General features: G+C 47.6%; 1 protein-coding gene across 1 annotated transcript in view; it reads left to right on the forward strand.

Annotated features, from left to right (window-relative positions):
- Window positions 1-19927, forward strand: part of SPTBN1 (spectrin beta, non-erythrocytic 1) — a 393630-nt gene that overhangs the window by 86961 nt on the left and 286742 nt on the right. The gene's annotated exons all lie outside the window — the stretch shown is intronic.

The raw sequence follows: 19927 nt of genomic DNA on the forward strand, positions 1-19927 counted from the left end.
CCCCAGCCTCTCCCTCCATCTATTCTGCCTTTCTGATGGTCATTGTCTCTGAAGAGGACTCTGACATTTCAAGAATGTCTCTGCTAAGTAGATGTTGACTATTTTTAGCTCCTGCTACTTCCATGCATTGAGAACCTGCTTTCTGTGGGGATGGTCCATTTTTTGCAAGGCAAGGGCAACATCCTCTTGGTTTTTTTTAAATTTGGATTGAAATTGACTGCGATCTATAGAGAGCACTTATCGTGGTGATGATCTATGCGGTAACTCCATTATTGAGCATACTGGAACAGCAGATGAGGAACTAATTAGCGTAGATCAATTTGTACTGAGGAAATGGTGAAACGTACATACTGTGTATGATTCATGGGTGTGGAGATGTCAGGATTCATCAGTCGTCCTTTACCCCCTTTTTTTTAACTGTTTTTACACTCCGCAAAAATCTAAACACAACAGTTTCGATTTTGCTCCTATTTTGCATAAGCTGAACCCAAAGATCTGAAAACATTGTTTTATATACACAAAAGACCCGTTAATCTCAAATATTGTTCACAAATCTGTGTTAGTGAGCAATTCTCCTTTGCCGAGATGAGAATGGAGCAATCAAGTCCCACCCAGGTTTAAATTGATTGATCCTCTTTCTAGCTGCATATAATGGCATAAAATGTACATCCATTTGCACAAACTTGGAAGTATTTGCATATCATTGATTATCCCTACTAAGGAGAGGGAAGGCTCTGGGTCCTATGGAGCCTTGCCCTTCCTCTCATGGTCCCCATGTTCCAGCGCTGGCTCTCCGGTTAGCAGACCGGTCGGTCGGTCGGAGACTTCTCTCCACCGCTGCCAGAGGCTTTGGAAGTCTTCGGGAGCCCGAGTGCTCCCAAAGATGGGGCGGTCCATACTGTGCATGCGCAAGCAAGCTGTCTTGCACAATCGCGCATGCGCAGTACGGAGCCACCCATCTTCTGGAGCACTCGGGCTCCTGAAGACTTCCAGAGCCTCCTGCGGCAGGAGGTTTGAACCGGGGATCTAGCGCTGGAACGCGGGGCCCGCTAGAATGGGAAGTCTCTATAGGACAGGAGGCTTTTCTTAGGCGAGTATCTGTTTTTTTTATTTTATTTCCACTTCAGATTTACTTTAAGTGTTGTTGACAAGCTTTCTGTATCACATCTCTGTTTTTACTTTCTTAAATTGCATATTGAGCATTCAGACATTTATTGAAACGGTTTGGTTTCTGCTTTGTGCAACACTCAGCTGGCTTGTCCCAGTCGCTGGTGGAATAAGTGCAGCGGGAGAGGCTGCAGTCTTAGCATTACGCCGAAGAGTATATTGATTTAGGAGCGAATCCTCTTATCCGGGATACAAGGCCTGAGGGATGCAGCTGAATAATGGATGAGCATGCAGCAGTGCGGAGTGCATGAGAGAACGGGGTCACACGAGAAGGACGTCTGAAGGATTCACTTGATACCGGAGCGGAACATTAAACCACAGATGTCTGTCTCCTGTACATCTCATCAGCTTACTGTCCTGCAGGCCTGTGAGGCCTGTGAATGGAGCGGTCTGTAGACCTCTAGTCAGTGCGTTTGTTGCCGGCCTCTGAGGCCTGTGAATGGAGCGCCCTGTAGACCTCTAGTCAGAGCGTTTGCCGGCCTTTGAGGCCTGTGAATGGAGCGGCCTGTAGACCTCTAGTCAGAGCGTTTGTTGGCGGCCTCTGAGGCCTGTGAATGGAGCGGTCTGTAGACCTCTAGTCAGAGCGTTTGTTGCCGGCTTCTGAGGCCTGTGAATGGAGCGGTCTGTAGACCTCTAGTCAGAGCGTTTGTTGCCGGCTTCTGAGGCCTGTGAATGGAGCGCCCTGTAGACCTCTAGTCAGAGCGTTTGTTGCCGGCCTCTGAGGCCTGTGAATGGAGTAGCCTGTAGACCTCTAGTCAGAGCGTTTGTTGCCGGCCTCTGAGGCCTGTGACTGGAGCGGCCTGTAGACCTCTAGTCAGAGCGTTTGTTGCCGGCCTCTGAGGCCTGTGAATGGGGCGGCCTGTAGACCTCTAGTCAGAGCGTTTGTTGCCGGCCTCTGAGGCCTGTGAATTGAGCGGCCTGTAGACCTCTAGTAGGAGCGTTTGTTGCCGGCCTCTGAGGCCTGTGAATGGGGCGGCCTGTAGACCTCTAGTCAGTGCGTTTGTTGCCGGCTTCTGAGGCCTGTGAATGGAGTAGCCTGTAGACCTCTAGTCAGAGCGTTTGTTGCTGGCTGCTGAGGCCTGTGAATGGAGTGCCCTGTAGACCTCTAGTCAGAGCGTTTGTTGCCGGCCTCTGAGGCCTGTGAATGGAGTAGCCTGTAGACTTCTAGTCAGAGCGTTTGTTGCCGGCCTCTGAGGCCTGTGAATTGAGCAGCCTGTAGACCTCTAGTCAGAGCGTTTGTTGCCGGCCTCTGAGGCCTGTGAATGGAGCGCCCTGTAGACCTCTAGTCAGAGCGTTTGTTGCCGGCCTCTGAGGCCTGTGAATGGGGCGGCCTGTAGACCTCTAGTCAGAGCGTTTGTTGCCGGCCTCTGAGGCCTGTGAATTGAGCGGCCTGTAGACCTCTAGTCAGAGCGTTTGTTGCCGGCCTTTGAGGCCTGTGAATGGAGCGGCCTGTAGACCTCTAGTCAGAGCGTTTGTTGCCGGCCTCTGAGGCCTGTGAATGGAGTAGCCTGTAGACCTCTAGTCAGAGCGTTTGTTGCCGGCCTCTGAGGCCTGTGAATTGAGCGGCCTGTAGACCTCTAGTCAGAGCGTTTGTTGCCGGCCTCTGAGGCCTGTGAATGGAGCGCCCTGTAGACCTCTAGTCAGAGCGTTTGTTGCTGGCCTCTGAGGCCTGTGAATGGAGTGGCCTGTAGACCTCTAGTCAGAGCGTTTATTGACGGCTTTTGAGGCCTGTGAATAGAGCAGTCTGTAGACCTCTAGTCAGAGCGTTTGTTGCCGGCTTCTGAGGCCTGTGAATGGAGTAGCCTGTAGACCTCTAGTCAGTGCGTTTGTTGCTGGCTTCTGAGGCCTGTGAATGGGGCGGTCTATAGACCTCTAGTCAGAGCGTTTGTTGCCGGCTTCTGAGGCCTGTGAATGGAGCGCCCTGTAGACCTCTAGTCAGAGCGTTTGTTGCCGGCCTCTGAGGCCTGTGAATGGAGCGCCCTGTAGACCTCTAGTCAGAGCGTTTGCCGGCCTCTGAGGCCTGTGAATGGAGCGCCCTGTAGACCTCTAGTCAGAGCGTTTGTTGCCGGCCTCTGAGGCCTGTGAATGGAGCGGCCTGTAGACCTCTAGTCAGAGCGTTTGTTGCCGGCCTCTGAGGCCTGTGAATGGAGCGGCCTGTAGACCTCTAGTCAGAGCGTTTGTTGCCGGCCTTTGAGGCCTGTGAATGGAGCAGTCTGTAGACCTCTAGTCAGTGTGTTTGTTGCCGGCCTTTGAGGCCTGTGAATGGAGCAGTCTGTAGACCTCTAGTCAGTGTTTGTTGCCGGCCTCTGAGGCCTGTGAATGGAATTGCCTGTAGACCTCTAGTCAGTGCCTTTTTTTTGCCGGCTTCTGAGGCCTGTGAATGGAGCGGCCTGTAGACCTCTAGTCCTCTAGTCAGAGCGTTTGTTGCCGGCTTCTGAGGCCTGTGAATGGAGCGGCCTATAGACCTCTAGTGAGTGTGTTTGTTGCCGGCCTCTGAGGCCTGTGATTGGAGCGGCCTGTAGACTTCTAGTGAGTGTGTTTGTTGCAGGCCCACCTGTACGGGGCCTCTTGCTGCACCTGGTGGGGGAGGCTGCCTCCCGCCTGCTGTACTTCTTGCTGCACGTGGCCTCCTGCTGCACGTGGCCTCCTGCTGCACGGTGGCCTCCTGGTGTATGGTGGCCTCTTGGTGTATGGTGGCCTCTTGGTGTATGGTGGCCTCTTGGTGTATGGTGGCCTCTTGGTGTATGATGGCCTCTTGCTGCACGTGGCCTCTTGCTGCACGTGGCCTCTTGCTGCACGTGGCCTCTTGCTGCACGTGGCCTCTTGCTGCACGTGGCCTCTTGCTGCACGTGGCCTCTTGCTGCACGTGGCCTCTTGCTGTATGGTGGCCTCTTGCTGTATGGTGGCCTCTTGCTGTATGGTGGCCTCTTGCTGTATGGTGGCCTCTTGCTGTATGGTGGCCTCTTGCTGTATGGTGGCCTCTTGCTGTATGGTGGCCTCTTGGTGTATGGTGGCCTCTTGGTGTATGATGGCCTCTTGCTGCACGTGGCCTCTTGCTGCACGTGGCCTCTTGCTGCACATGGCTTGTGAATCTTACTGGAATTTGTGCATCCAGCTCTCCAGTTGTGATATTTCCTGATGGAATGGTTGGAAGCCGTTATGAGTGGTTTCCCGTAAGAGTCGTATTCTTGTGTCTGGGAGGAGAAACATGAGATATACAGACTCTCTCTTTACAAATTCATCTGCTGAGGCATCTGGCTGAAAAAAAGAAAATAATAATTTCCTTGTTGACCTTGAAGCAGGAAGTCGGTTGAAAGAAAACTAGTTATCCTACAGAACAGCCATAAGAGGAAAGCATTGAGGCTGCTTGGAGATCTACATCCAGGATTCCGGTTACAGCCCTGATGATTTACATCAGACACTCATTGTCAGCCCAGTGTTTGTGTTGTCTACTCCTCATCCTTGATATGCCTGTACAGAAGTCACTCACTTTCTTGTTCCCTTGTAGACCCGGAATCAGTCCCGGGGCCCCATAGCAAGTCTTCTCACAATCTAAACTGTTGTTGTTTGTCTAGTACTTATAGCAAATAGAACATTAGAACCATAAAACAGTCGAATATTTTTTATTTAGTCCTCACCCTTCTAGGACTTCCCTGGAATGTCCATCTATGGTCCTCACCCTTCTAGGACTTCCCTGGAATGTCCATCTATGGTCCTCACCCTTCTAGGACTTCACTGGAATGTCCATCTATGGTCCTCACCCTTCTAGGACTTCCCTGGAATGTCCATCTATGGTCCTCACCCTTCTAGGACTTCTCTGGAATGTCCATCTATGGTCCTCACCCTTCTAGGACTTCTCTGGAATGTCCATCTATGGTCCTCACCCTTCTAGGACTTCCCTGGAATGTCCATCTATGGTCCTCACCCTTCTAGGACTTCCCTGGAATGTCCATCTATGGTCCTCACCCTTCTAGGACTTCCCTGGAATGTCCATCTATGGTCCTCACCCTTCTAGGACTTCCCTGGAATGTCCATCTATGGTCCTCACCCTTCTAGGACTTCCCTGGAATGTCCGTCTATGGTCCTCACCCTTCTAGGACTTCCCTGGAATGTCCATCTATGGTCCTCACTCTTCTAGGACTTCCCTGGAATTGCCTCTATAGCCCTCACCCTTCTAAGAATCCAGGGCTCTCTAAATGACCTTTTCTGCACACAACCGAATGACGAACATGACAAACCACACAACCTGACGAACCACATGATCTGTATGTACACACGCCTAGACAGCTAAACAACCAACTCAACTAAGATATTGCGCACGCAAGAGGAATGATGGACTACACATTCAAAACAAGTACAAGTCTTTCAAACAACTTGTACATACCCACCAACTGCATGATATCTGACCAACATAGATCCAACAGTTGGATTGATCAAACCGCCTGTTATCAGTTGCTCATCAAGTTGTTTGCACGCGTACACATGCCTGATTATCGTCCAACAGACAACAGTCAGATGATGATCAGGCTGCAGGTTGGCCGTGTGTACTTAGCTTTAGCGTTAGGGACCCTAACTTAGGGTCCCTTAGGTCTAGATCACACTACAAAACTCTAAACTTGTTTAGTGATTGAGAACTTGTAACCTTTTACTAAGTGATTTTCCAAGCTACAGTACTTTGAAAGGATGTACACATTTGCAGCATTCCCTCAAGCACAGTCACTTGTGATTTTAATATAAATTGCTGTAGCCAGATCACCCCACAGAATTCCGCTTTACTATCACTTAGGCAATCACTGGTGTTCAGCAATCGCCCTTACAGCGCTGCTAGTGTGAACCACCCCATAGAGCAAGAAAATGGAAAACGCAGACTAGGGGCTCCATTCACTAAAGTGTGATAACTCCGTTATCACGTGTAAAGGCTTTGCACGTGCAACTTATCATTCTCACGTGCCAAGTATCATTCTCACGTGCCAAGTATCATTCTCACGTGCCCAGTATCATTCTCACGTGCCAAGTATCATTCTCACGTGCCAAGTATCATTCTCACGTGCCAAGTATCATTCTCACGTGCCAAGTATCATTCTCACGTGCCAAGTATCATTCTCACGTGCCAAGTATCATTCTCACGTGCCAAGTATCATTCTCACGTGCCCAGTATCATTCTCACGTGCCAAGTATCATTCTCACGTGCCAAGTATCATTCTCACGTGCCAAGTATCATTCTCACGTGCCAAGTATCATTCTCACGTGCCAAGTATCATTCTCACGTGCCCAATATCATTCTCACGTGCCCAGTGTCATTCTCACGTGCCCAGTATCATTCTCACGTGCCAAGTGTCATTCTCACGTGCCAAGTGTCATTCTCACGTGCCAAGTGTCATTCTCACGTGCCAAGTGTCATTCTCACGTGCCAAGTGTCATTCTCACGTGCCAAGTGTCATTCTCACGTGCCAAGTGTCATTCTCACGTGCCAAGTATCATTCTCACGTGCCCAGTATCATTCTCACGTGCCTAGTATCATTATCACGTGCCCAGTATCATTATCACGTGCCCAGTATCATTCTCACGTGCCCAGTATCATTCTCACGTGCCCAGTATCATTCTCACGTGCCCAGTATCATTCTCACGTGCCCAGTATCATTCTCACGTGCCCAGTATCATTCTCACGTGCCTAGTATCATTCTCACGTGCCCAGTATCATTCTCACGTGCCCAATATTATTCTCACGTGCCCAGTGTCATTCTCACGTGCCAAGTGTCATTCTCACGTGCCAAGTGTCATTCTCACGTGCCAAGTGTCATTCTCACGTGCCAAGTGTCATTCTCACGTGCCAAGTGTCATTCTCACGTGCCAAGTGTCATTCTCACGTGCCCAGTGTCATTCTCACGTGCCAAGTGTCATTCTCACGTGCCAAGTGTCATTCTCACGTGCCAAGTGTCATTCTCACGTGCCAAGTGTCATTCTCACGTGCCAAGTGTCATTCTCACGTGCCAAGTGTCATTCTCACGTGCCAAGTGTCATTCTCACGTGCCAAGTGTCATTCTCACGTGCCAAGTGTCATTCTCACGTGCCAAGTGTCATTCTCACGTGCCAAGTGTCATTCTCACGTGCCAAGTGTCATTCTCACGTGCCAAGTGTCATTCTCACGTGCCCAGTGTCCTTCTCACGTGCCCAGTGTCCTTCTCACGTGCCCAGTGTCCTTCTCACGTGCCCAGTGTCCTTCTCACGTGCCCAGTGTCCTTCTCACGTGCCCAGTGTCCTTCTCACGTGCCCAGTGTCCTTCTCACGTGCCCAGTGTCCTTCTCACGTGCCCAGTGTCCTTCTCACGTGCCCAGTGTCCTTCTCACGTGCCCAGTGTCCTTCTCACGTGCCCAGTGTCCTTCTCACGTGCCCAGTGTCCTTCTCACGTGCCCAGTGTCCTTCTCACGTGCCCAGTGTCATTCTCACGTGCCCAGTGTCATTCTCACGTGCCCAGTGTCATTCTCACGTGCCCAGTGTCATTCTCACGTGCCTAGTGTCATTCTCACGTGCCCAGTGTCATTCTCACGTGCCCAGTGTCATTCTCACGTGCCCAGTGTCATTCTCACGTGCCCAGTGTCATTCTCACGTGCCCAGTGTCATTCTCACGTGCCCAGTGTCATTCTCACGTGCCCAGTGTCATTCTCACGTGCCCAGTGTCATTCTCACGTGCCCAGTGTCATTCTCACGTGCCCAGTGTCATTCTCACGTGCCCAGTGTCATTCTCACGTGCCCAGTGTCATTCTCACGTGCCCAGTGTCATTGTCACGTGCCCAGTGTCATTGTCACGTGCCCAGTGTCATTGTCACGTGCCCAGTGTCATTGTCACGTGCCCAGTGTCATTGTCACGTGCCCAGTGTCATTGTCACGTGCCCAGTGTCATTGTCACGTGCCCAGTGTCATTGTCACGTGCCCAGTGTCATTGTCACGTGCCCAGTGTCATTGTCACGTGCCCAGTGTCATTGTCACGTGCCCAGTGTCATTGTCACGTGCCCAGTGTCATTGTCACGTGCCCAGTGTCATTGTCACGTGCCCAGTGTCATTGTCACGTGCCCAGTGTCATTGTCACGTGCCCAGTGTCATTGTCACGTGCCCAGTGTCATTGTCACGTGCCCAGTGTCATTGTCACGTGCCCAGTGTCATTGTCACGTGCCCAGTGTCATTGTCACGTGCCCAGTGTCATTGTCACGTGCCCAGTGTCATTGTCACGTGCCCAGTGTCATTGTCACGTGCCCAGTGTCATTGTCACGTGCCCAGTGTCATTGTCACGTGCCCAGTGTCATTGTCACGTGCCCAGTGTCATTGTCACGTGCCCAGTGTCATTGTCACGTGCCCAGTGTCATTGTCACGTGCCCAGTGTCATTGTCACGTGCCCAGTGTCATTGTCACGTGCCCAGTGTCATTGTCACGTGCCCAGTGTCATTGTCACGTGCCCAGTGTCATTGTCACGTGCCCAGTGTCATTGTCACGTGCCCAGTGTCATTGTCACGTGCCCAGTGTCATTGTCACGTGCCCAGTGTCATTGTCACGTGCCCAGTGTCATTGTCACGTGCCCAGTGTCATTGTCACGTGCCCAGTGTCATTGTCACGTGCCCAGTGTCATTGTCACGTGCCCAGTGTCATTGTCACGTGCCCAGTGTCATTGTCACGTGCCCAGTGTCATTGTCACGTGCCCAGTGTCATTGTCACGTGCCCAGTGTCATTGTCACGTGCCCAGTGTCATTGTCACGTGCCCAGTGTCATTGTCACGTGCCCAGTGTCATTGTCACGTGCCCAGTGTCATTGTCACGTGCCCAGTGTCATTGTCACGTGCCCAGTGTCATTGTCACGTGCCCAGTGTCATTGTCACGTGCCCAGTGTCATTGTCACGTGCCCAGTGTCATTGTCACGTGCCCAGTGTCATTGTCACGTGCCCAGTGTCATTGTCACGTGCCCAGTGTCATTGTCACGTGCCCAGTGTCATTGTCACGTGCCCAGTGTCATTGTCACGTGCCCAGTGTCATTGTCACGTGCCCAGTGTCATTGTCACGTGCCCAGTGTCATTGTCACGTGCCCAGTGTCATTGTCACGTGCCCAGTGTCATTGTCACGTGCCCAGTGTCATTGTCACGTGCCCAGTGTCATTGTCACGTGCCCAGTGTCATTGTCACGTGCCCAGTGTCATTGTCACGTGCCCAGTGTCATTGTCACGTGCCCAGTGTCATTGTCACGTGCCCAGTGTCATTGTCACGTGCCCAGTGTCATTGTCACGTGCCCAGTGTCATTGTCACGTGCCCAGTGTCATTGTCACGTGCCCAGTGTCATTGTCACGTGCCTAGTGTCATTGTCATTCTCACGTGCCAAGTGTCATTGTCATTGTCACGTGCCTAGTGTCATTGTCATTGTCACGTGCCTAGTGTCATTGTCATTGTCACGTGCCTAGTGTCATTGTCATTGTCACGTGCCTAGTGTCATTGTCATTGTCACGTGCCTAGTGTCATTGTCATTGTCACGTGCCTAGTGTCATTGTCATTGTCACGTGCCTAGTGTCATTGTCATTGTCACGTGCCTAGTGTCATTGTCACGTGCCTAGTGTCATTGTCATTGTCACGTGCCTAGTGTCATTGTCATTGTCACGTGCCTAGTGTCATTGTCATTCTCACGTGCCAAGTGTCATTGTCATTGTCACGTGCCTAGTGTCATTGTCACGTGCCTAGTGTCCTTGTCACGTGCCTAGTGTCCTTGTCACGTGCCTAGTGTCCTTGTCACGTGCCGTTACTGCCGATCACGCGAACGGAATGTAGATCATGAATTATTACTGTATGCAGTACATAAAGCGGCGCGCATTAAACTTTGCGCACGCCGTATTACGTTAACTCACATGATAATGTAAGCACCATTGCTGATTTCATTACCAAACTCTATCAACTTAACACGCGAACGGTGGAAACTGTTCACATGCACAATGCTTTACATGCGCGTTTGCGTGTGCAAAGCATTTACACGTGATAACTGAGTTATCACACTTTAGTGAATCAAGCCCATTGTGCACGTGAATAGTTTCCACCATTAACCATGCGTGTTAAGTTTTATTGCGCGAACGGCGTTACGCTTCACACCCTTAGTGCGCAATGCCATTGAAAGCTACGGCGCTTCACAAAATCATTAGATAGAGTTTGGTCATGAAATCAGCAATGATGCTTACATTAATATGTGCGTTAATGTAATACGGCGCGCGCAAAGTTTAATGCGCGTCGCTTTATGTATTGTGTACAGTAATAATTCATGATCTATGTTCCGTTCGCATGATCTGCAGTGACTTCACGTGATAATGATACTTAGCACGTGATAATGATACTTAGCACGTGATAATGATACTTAGCACTTGATCATGATACTTAGCACGTGATAATGATACTTAGCACGTGATAATGATACTTAGCACGTGATAATGATACTTAGCACGTGATAATGATACTTAGCACGTGATCATGATACTTAGCACGTGATCATGACACTTAGCACGTGATCATGACACTTAGCACGTGATCATGACACTTAGCACGTGATCATGACACTTAGCACGTGATATCACGTGCAAAGCGGCTCATCACTGTCGTGCTAAGTGTTAGCACGCTTTAGTGAATTGAGCCCTAGAACTAAGTAGGATTGGAATTGGTCTATTTCATTATGGGGTCTAATCAGTACATTTTCAGTGAGTTTTACTTGAGCAAGTTATGGATATGCATTTTAGAGGGCATTGCGCAGACTATGTAGCATGTGTGGTTTGCGTTCTACACCCAGTGTATACTTAGCTTGTGTAACCGGCAGACAGTGTCATGTGCGTGGAAACAATGTATACTTAGCTTGTGTAACTGGCAGACAGTGTCGTGTGCGTGTAAACAATGTATACTTGGCTTGTGTAACCGACAGACAGTGTCATGTGTGTCTAAACAATGTATACTTGGCTTGTGTAACCGGCAGACAGTGTCATGTGTGTGTACACAATGTATACTTAGCTTGTGTAACCGGCAGACAGTGTCGTGTGCATGTAAACAATGTATACTTAGCTTGTGTAACCGGCAGACAGTGTCATGTGCGTGTAAACAATGTATACTTAGCTTGTGTAACCGGCAGACAGTGTCATGTGTGTGTACACAATGTATACTTAGCTTGTGTAACCGGCAGACAGTGTCGTGTGCATGTAAACAATGTATACTTAGCTTGTGTAACCGGCAGACAGTGTCCTGTGCGTGTAAACTATGTATACTTAGCTTGTGTAACCGGCAGACAGTGTCGTGTGCATGTAAACTATGTATACTTAGCTTGTGTAACCGGCAGACAGTGTCATGTGTGTGTAAACTATGTATACTTGTCTTGTGTAACCGGCAGACAGTGTCATGTGCATGTAAACTATGTATACTTAGCTTGTGTAACCGGCAGACAGTGTCATGTGCGTGGAAACAATGTATACTTGGCTTGTGTAACCGGCAGACAGTGTCATGTGTGTGTACACAATGTATACTTAGCTTGTGTAACCGGCAGACAGTGTCATGTGCATGTAAACAATGTATACTTCGCTTGTGTAACCGGCAGACAGTGTCATGTGTGTGTACACAATGTATACTTAGCTTGTGTAACCGGCAGACAGTGTCGTGTGCATGTAAACAATGTATACTTAGCTTGTGTAACCGGCAGACAGTGTCCTGTGCGTGTAAACTATGTATACTTAGCTTGTGTAACCGGCAGACAGTGTCGTGTGCATGTAAACTATGTATACTTAGCTTGTGTAACCGGCAGACAGTGTCATGTGCGTGTAAACAATGTATACTTGGCTTGTGTAACCGGCAGACAGTGTCATGTGTGTGTAAACTATGTATACTTGTCTTGTGTAACCGGCAGACAGTGTCGTGTGCATGTAAACTATGTATACTTAGCTTGTGTAACCGGCAGACAGTGTCATGTGCGTGGAAACAATGTATACTTGGCTTGTGTAACCGGCAGACAGTGTCGTGTGCATGTAAACAATGTATACTTAGCTTGTGTAACCGGCAGACAGTGTCATGTGCGTGGAAACAATGTATGCTTAGCTTGTGTAACCGGCAGACAGTGTCATGTGCGTGTAAACAATGTATGCTTAGCTTGTGTAACCGGCAGACAGTGTCATGTGTGTGTAAACAATGTATACTTGGCTTGTGTAACCGGCAGACAGTGTCATGTGCGTGTAAACAATGTATACTTGTCTTGTGTAACCGGCAGACAGTGTCGTGTGCATGTAAACTATGTATACTTGGCTTGTGTAACCGGCAGACAGTGTCGTGTGCGTGGAAACAATGTATGCTTAGCTTGTGTAACCGGCAGACAGTGTCATGTGCGTGTAAACAATGTATACTTAGCTTGTGTAACCGGCAGACAGTGTCATGTGCGTGTAAACAATGTATACTTAGCTTGTGTAACCGGCAGACAGTGTCGTGTGCATGTAAACAATGTATACTTGGCTTGTGTAACCGGCAGACAGTGTCATGTGCGTGTAAACAATGTATACTTAGCTTGTGTAACCGGCAGACAGTGTCGTGTGCATGTAAACAATGTATACTTAGCTTGTGTAACCGGCAGACAGTGTCGTGTGCGTGTAAACAATGTATACTTAGCTTGTGTAACCGACAGACAGTGTCATGTGCATGTAAACAATGTATACTTAGCTTGTGTAACCGGCAGACAGTGTCACGTGCGTGGAAACAATGTATGCTTAGCTTGTGTAACCGGCAGACAGTGTCGTGTGCATGTAAACAATGTATACTTAGCTTGTGTAACCGGCAGACAGTGTCATGTGCGTGTAAACAATGTATGCTTAGCTTGTGTAACCGGCAGACAGTGTCATGTGCATGTAAACAATGTATACTTAGCTTGTGTAACCGGCAGACAGTGTCATGTGTGTGTACACAATGTATACTTAGCTTGTGTAACCGGCAGACAGTGTCGTGTGCATGTAAACAATGTATACTTAGCTTGTGTAACCGGCAGACAGTGTCCTGTGCGTGTAAACTATGTATACTTAGCTTGTGTAACCGGCAGACAGTGTCGTGTGCATGTAAACTATGTATACTTAGCTTGTGTAACCGGCAGACAGTGTCATGTGCGTGTAAACAATGTATACTTGGCTTGTGTAACCGGCAGACAGTGTCGTGTGCATGTAAACTATGTATACTTAGCTTGTGTAACCGGCAGACAGTGTCATGTGCGTGGAAACAATGTATACTTGGCTTGTGTAACCGGCAGACAGTGTCGTGTGCATGTAAACAATGTATACTTAGCTTGTGTAACCGGCAGACAGTGTCATGTGCGTGGAAACAATGTATGCTTAGCTTGTGTAACCGGCAGACAGTGTCATGTGCGTGTAAACAATGTATGCTTAGCTTGTGTAACCGGCAGACAGTGTCATGTGTGTGTAAACAATGTATACTTGGCTTGTGTAACCGGCAGACAGTGTCATGTGCGTGTAAACAATGTATACTTGTCTTGTGTAACCGGCAGACAGTGTCGTGTGCATGTAAACTATGTATACTTAGCTTGTGTAACCGGCAGACAGTGTCATGTGCGTGGAAACAATGTATGCTTAGCTTGTGTAACCGGCAGACAGTGTCGTGTGCATGTAAACAATGTATACTTAGCTTGTGTAACCGGCAGACAGTGTCATGTGCGTGTAAACAATGTATGCTTAGCTTGTGTAACCGGCAGACAGTGTCATGTGCATGTAAACAATGTATACTTAGCTTGTGTAACCGGCAGACAGTGTCGTGTGTGTACACAATGTATACTTAGCTTGTGTAACCGGCAGACAGTGTCGTGTGCATGTAAACAATGTATACTTAGCTTGTGTAACCGGCAGACAGTGTCCTGTGCGTGTAAACTATGTATACTTAGCTTGTGTAACCGGCAGACAGTGTCGTGTGCATGTAAACTATGTATACTTAGCTTGTGTAACCGGCAGACAGTGTCATGTGCGTGTAAACAATGTATACTTGGCTTGTGTAACCGGCAGACAGTGTCATGTGTGTGTAAACTATGTATACTTGTCTTGTGTAACCGGCAGACAGTGTCGTGTGCATGTAAACTATGTATACTTAGCTTGTGTAACCGGCAGACAGTGTCATGTGCGTGGAAACAATGTATACTTGGCTTGTGTAACCGGCAGACAGTGTCGTGTGCATGTAAACAATGTATACTTAGCTTGTGTAACCGGCAGACAGTGTCATGTGCGTGGAAACAATGTATGCTTAGCTTGTGTAACCGGCAGACAGTGTCATGTGCGTGTAAACAATGTATGCTTAGCTTGTGTAACCGGCAGACAGTGTCATGTGTGTGTAAACAATGTATACTTGGCTTGTGTAACCGGCAGACAGTGTCATGTGCGTGTAAACAATGTATACTTGTCTTGTGTAACCGGCAGACAGTGTCGTGTGCATGTAAACTATGTATACTTAGCTTGTGTAACCGGCAGACAGTGTCGTGTGCGTGGAAACAATGTATACTTGGCTTGTGTAACCGGCAGACAGTGTCCTGTGCGTGTAAACAATGTATACTTAGCTTGTGTAACCGGCAGACAGTGTCATGTGCGTGTAAACAATGTATACTTAGCTTGTGTAACCGGCAGACAGTGTCATGTGCGTGTAAACTATGTATACTTGGCTTGTGTAACCAGCAGACAGTGTCGTGTGCGTGGAAACAATGTATGCTTAGCTTGTGTAACCGGCAGACAGTGTCATGTGCGTGTAAACAATGTATACTTAGCTTGTGTAACCGGCAGACAGTGTCATGTGCGTGTAAACAATGTATACTTAGCTTGTGTAACCGGCAGACAGTGTCCTGTGCGTGGAAACAATGTATACTTGTCTTGTGTAACCGTCAGACAGTGTCCTGTGCGTGGAAACAATGTATACTTGTCTTGTGTAACCGGCAGACAGTGTCATGTGCGTGTAAACAATGTATGCTTAGCTTGTGTAACCGGCAGACAGTGTCATGTGTGTGTAAACAATGTATACTTGGCTTGTGTAACCGGCAGACAGTGTCATGTGCGTGTAAACAATGTATACTTGTCCTGTGTAACCGGCAGACAGTGTCGTGTGCATGTAAACTATGTATACTTAGCTTGTGTAACCGGCAGACAGTGTCGTGTGCGTGGAAACAATGTATACTTGGCTTGTGTAACCGGCAGACAGTGTCCTGTGCATGTAAACAATGTATACTTAGCTTGTGTAACCGGCAGACAGTGTCATGTGCGTGTAAACTATGTATACTTAGCTTGTGTAACCGGCAGACAGTGTCATGTGCGTGTAAACAATGTATACTTAGCTTGTGTAACCGGCAGACAGTGTCATGTGCGTGTAAACTATGTATACTTGGCTTGTGTAACCGGCAGACAGTGTCGTGTGCGTGGAAACAATGTATGCTTAGCTTGTGTAACCGGCAGACAGTGTCATGTGCGTGTAAACAATGTATACTTAGCTTGTGTAACCGGCAGACAGTGTCATGTGCGTGTAAACAATGTATACTTAGCTTGTGTAACCGGCAGACAGTGTCGTGTGCATGTAAACAATGTATACTTGGCTTGTGTAACCGGCAGACAGTGTCATGTGCGTGTAAACAATGTATACTTAGCTTGTGTAACCGGCAGACAGTGTCGTGTGCATGTAAACAATGTATACTTAGCTTGTGTAACCGGCAGACAGTGTCGTGTGCGTGTAAACAATGTATACTTAGCTTGTGTAACCGGCAGACAGTGTCATGTGCATGTAAACAATGTATACTTAGCTTGTGTAACCGGCAGACAGTGTCGTGTGCATGTAAACAATGTATACTTAGCTTGTGTAACCGGCAGACAGTGTCATGTGCGTGTAAACTATGTATACTTGGCTTGTGTAACCGGCAGACAGTGTCGTGTGCGTGTAAACAATGTATGCTTAGCTTGTGTAACCGGCAGACAGTGTCGTGTGCGTGTAAACAATGTATGCTTAGCTTGTGTAACCGGCAGACCGTGTCGTGTGCATGTAAACAATGTATGCTTAGCTTGTGTAACCGGCAGAGTGTCACGTGCATGTAAACAATGTATGCTTAGCTTGTGTAACCGGCAGACAGTGTCGTGTGCGTGTAAACAATGTATGCTTAGCTTGTGTAACCGGCAGACAGTGTCGTGTGCATGTAAACTATGTATACTTAGCTTGTGTAACCGGCAGACAGTGTCATGTGCGTGGAAACAATGTATGCTTAGCTTGTGTAACCGGCAGACAGTGTCGTGTGCATGTAAACAATGTATACTTAGCTTGTGTAACCGGCAGACAGTGTCATGTGCGTGTAAACAATGTATGCTTAGCTTGTGTAACCGGCAGAGTGTCACGTGCATGTAAACAATGTATGCTTAGCTTGTGTAACCGGCAGACAGTGTCGTGTGCGTGTAAACAATGTATGCTTAGCTTGTGTAACCGGCAGACAGTGTCGTGTGCATGTAAACTATGTATACTTGGCTTGTGTAACCGGCAGACAGTGTCATGTGCGTGTAAACAATGTATACTTAGCTTGTGTAACCGGCAGACAGTGTCATGTGCGTGTAAACAATGTATACTTAGCTTGTGTAACCGGCAGACAGTGTCGTGTGCGTGTAAACAATGTACACTTAGCTTGTGTAACCGACAGACAGTGTCATGTGCATGTAAACAATGTATACTTAGCTTGTGTAACCGGCAGACAGTGTCATGTGCGTGTAAACAATGTATACTTAGCTTGTGTAACCGGCAGACAGTGTCCTGTGCGTGGAAACAATGTATACTTAGCTTGTGTAACCGTCAGACAGTGTCCTGTGCGTGTAAACAAGCAGAATACGCTCAGTGTGTCGAACGCAATGTGTAACGTACATAATGTGCGCTCGGTATTTTATGTAACGCCTGGTAAAAAGTACTAGCGGTGAGCTCTCCCCCATGTCGCCTCCGTTTCAGCACCAATAAACAAGGATGCACTTGGTAAAAGCTGCAGAATCCTGATGGAAGTTACTCTGGCACATTTCTTGGTGGAAGGAACAGCTTCGAGTCAGTGGAGAGACACAGCTGACCTCTGTACAGATGTCCTATAATGTTACTGAGTACTGTAAGGATGAAATGCTACCCAGCTCCTTCAGCTGCTGTTACCTGATGGAAACACAACCCCTCCGGGTCTCATCACTCCTGGATATAAATCATCTGCTCCCCTCTATTCATCTACAGAGATCAGACTGGGATCAGGCATTCTACCAATCACGGGGGCCAGATCCAGCAGATCCTACATCACTCCCCAATCTGAACTAAGGGGGTGGGGATCCAAGCTTTCACATCTGATATGTCAGGAGGAATCTGATGAATGTTTGGTAAATCAGGGAGGGGTGCAGTAAACGCGGGGGGTGCACTAAACGTGTGTGTGTGGGGGGGGGGGGGGTGCAGTAAACGCGGATGGGAGGTGGCCTTGCTCTTTTGATAGTCTGTTATTCATGTTTTAGCGTGAATGGTCCGGCTGTGTGTTTTGTTTCTCTACCTATTACCACTACCACCACTGTATCTATAGCTATTACCCATGTACTGCATCCCCTATTGCTACACCACTGTATCTATAGCTATTACCCATGTACTGCATCCCCTATTGCTACACCACTGTATCTATACGTATTACCCATGTACTGCATCCCCTATTGCTACACCACTGTATCTATAGCTATTACCCATGTACTGCATCCCCTATTGCTACACCACTGTATCTATACGTATTACCCATGTACTGCATCCCCTATTGCTACACCACTGTATCTATAGCTATTACCCATGTACTGCATCCCCTATTGCTACACCACTGTATCTATAGCTATTACCCATGTACAGCATCCCCTATTGCTACACCACTGTATCTATAGCTATTACCCATGTACAGCATCCCCTATTGCTACACCACTGTATCTATAGCTATTACCCATGTACTGCATCCCCTATTGCTACACCACTATATCTATACGTATTACCCATGTACTGCATCCCCTATTGCTACACCACTATATACCTATTACCCATGTACTGCATCCCCTATTGCTACACCACTGTATCTATAGCTATTACCCATGTACTGCATCCCCTATTGCTACACCACTGTATCTATAGCTATTACCCATGTACTGCATCCCCTATTGCTACACCACTGTATCTATAGCTATTACCCATGTACTGCATCCCCTATTGCTACACCACTATATACCTATTACCCATGTACTGCATCCCCTATTGCTACACCACTATATCTATACCTATTACCCATGTACTGCATCCCCTATTGCTACACCACTGTATCTATAGCTATTACCCATGTACTGCATCCCCTATTGCTACACCACTATATCTATACCTATTACCCATGTACTGCATCCCCTATTGCTACACCACTATATCTATACCTATTACCCATGTACTGCATCCCCTATTGCTACACCACTATATCTATAGCTATTACCCATGTACTGCATCCCCTATTGCTACACCACTGTATCTATAGCTATTACCCATGCACTGCATCCCCTATTGCTACACCACTATATCTATACCTATTACCCATGTACTGCATCCCCTATTGCTACACCACTGTATCTATAGCTATTACCCATGTACTGCATCCCCTATTGCTACACCACTGTATCTATAGCTATTACCCATGCACTGCATCCCCTATTGCTACACCACTATATCTATAGCTACTACCCATGTACTGCATCCCCTATTGCTACACCACTATATCTATACATATTACCCATCTACTGCATCCCCTATTGCTACACCACTATATCTATACCTATTACCCATGTACTGCATCCCCTATTGCTACACCACTGTATCTATAGCTATTACCCATGTACTGCATCCCCTATTGCTACACCACTGTATCTATAGCTATTACCCATGTACTGCATCCCCTATTGCTACACCACTATATACCTATTACCCATGTACTGCATCCCCTATTGCTACACCACTATATCTATACCTATTACCCATGTACTGCATCCCCTATTGCTACACCACTATATCTATAGCTATTACCCATGTACTGCATCCCCTATTGCTACACCACTGTATCTATAGCTATTACCCATGCACTGCATCCCCTATTGCTACACCACTATATCTATACCGATTACCCATGTACTGCATCCCCTATTGCTACACCACTGTATCTATAGCTATTACCCATGTACTGCATCCCCTATTGCTACACCACTGTATCTATAGCTATTACCCATGCACTGCATCCCCTATTGCTACACCACTATATCTATAGCTACTACCCATGTACTGCATCCCCTATTGCTACACCACTATATCTATACGTATTACCCATGTACTGCATCCCCTATTGCTACACCACTATATCTATACCTATTACCCATGTACTGCATCCCCTATTGCTACACCACTGTATCTATAGCTATTACCCATGTACTGCATCCCCTATTGCTACACCACTGTATCTATAGCTATTACCCATGTACTGCATCCCCTATTGCTACACCACTGTATCTATAGCTATTACCCATGTACTGCATCCCCTATTGCTACATCACTATATCTATAGCTACTACCCATGTACTGCATCCCCTATTGCTATACCACTATATCTATACGTATTACCCATGTACTGCATCCCCTATTGCTACACCACTATATCTATACCTATTACCCATGTACTGCATCCCCTATTGCTAC

Source organism: Hyperolius riggenbachi, chromosome 4 (assembly GCF_040937935.1).
Source record: "Hyperolius riggenbachi isolate aHypRig1 chromosome 4, aHypRig1.pri, whole genome shotgun sequence".
NCBI classification, from domain to species: Eukaryota; Metazoa; Chordata; class Amphibia; order Anura; family Hyperoliidae; genus Hyperolius; species Hyperolius riggenbachi.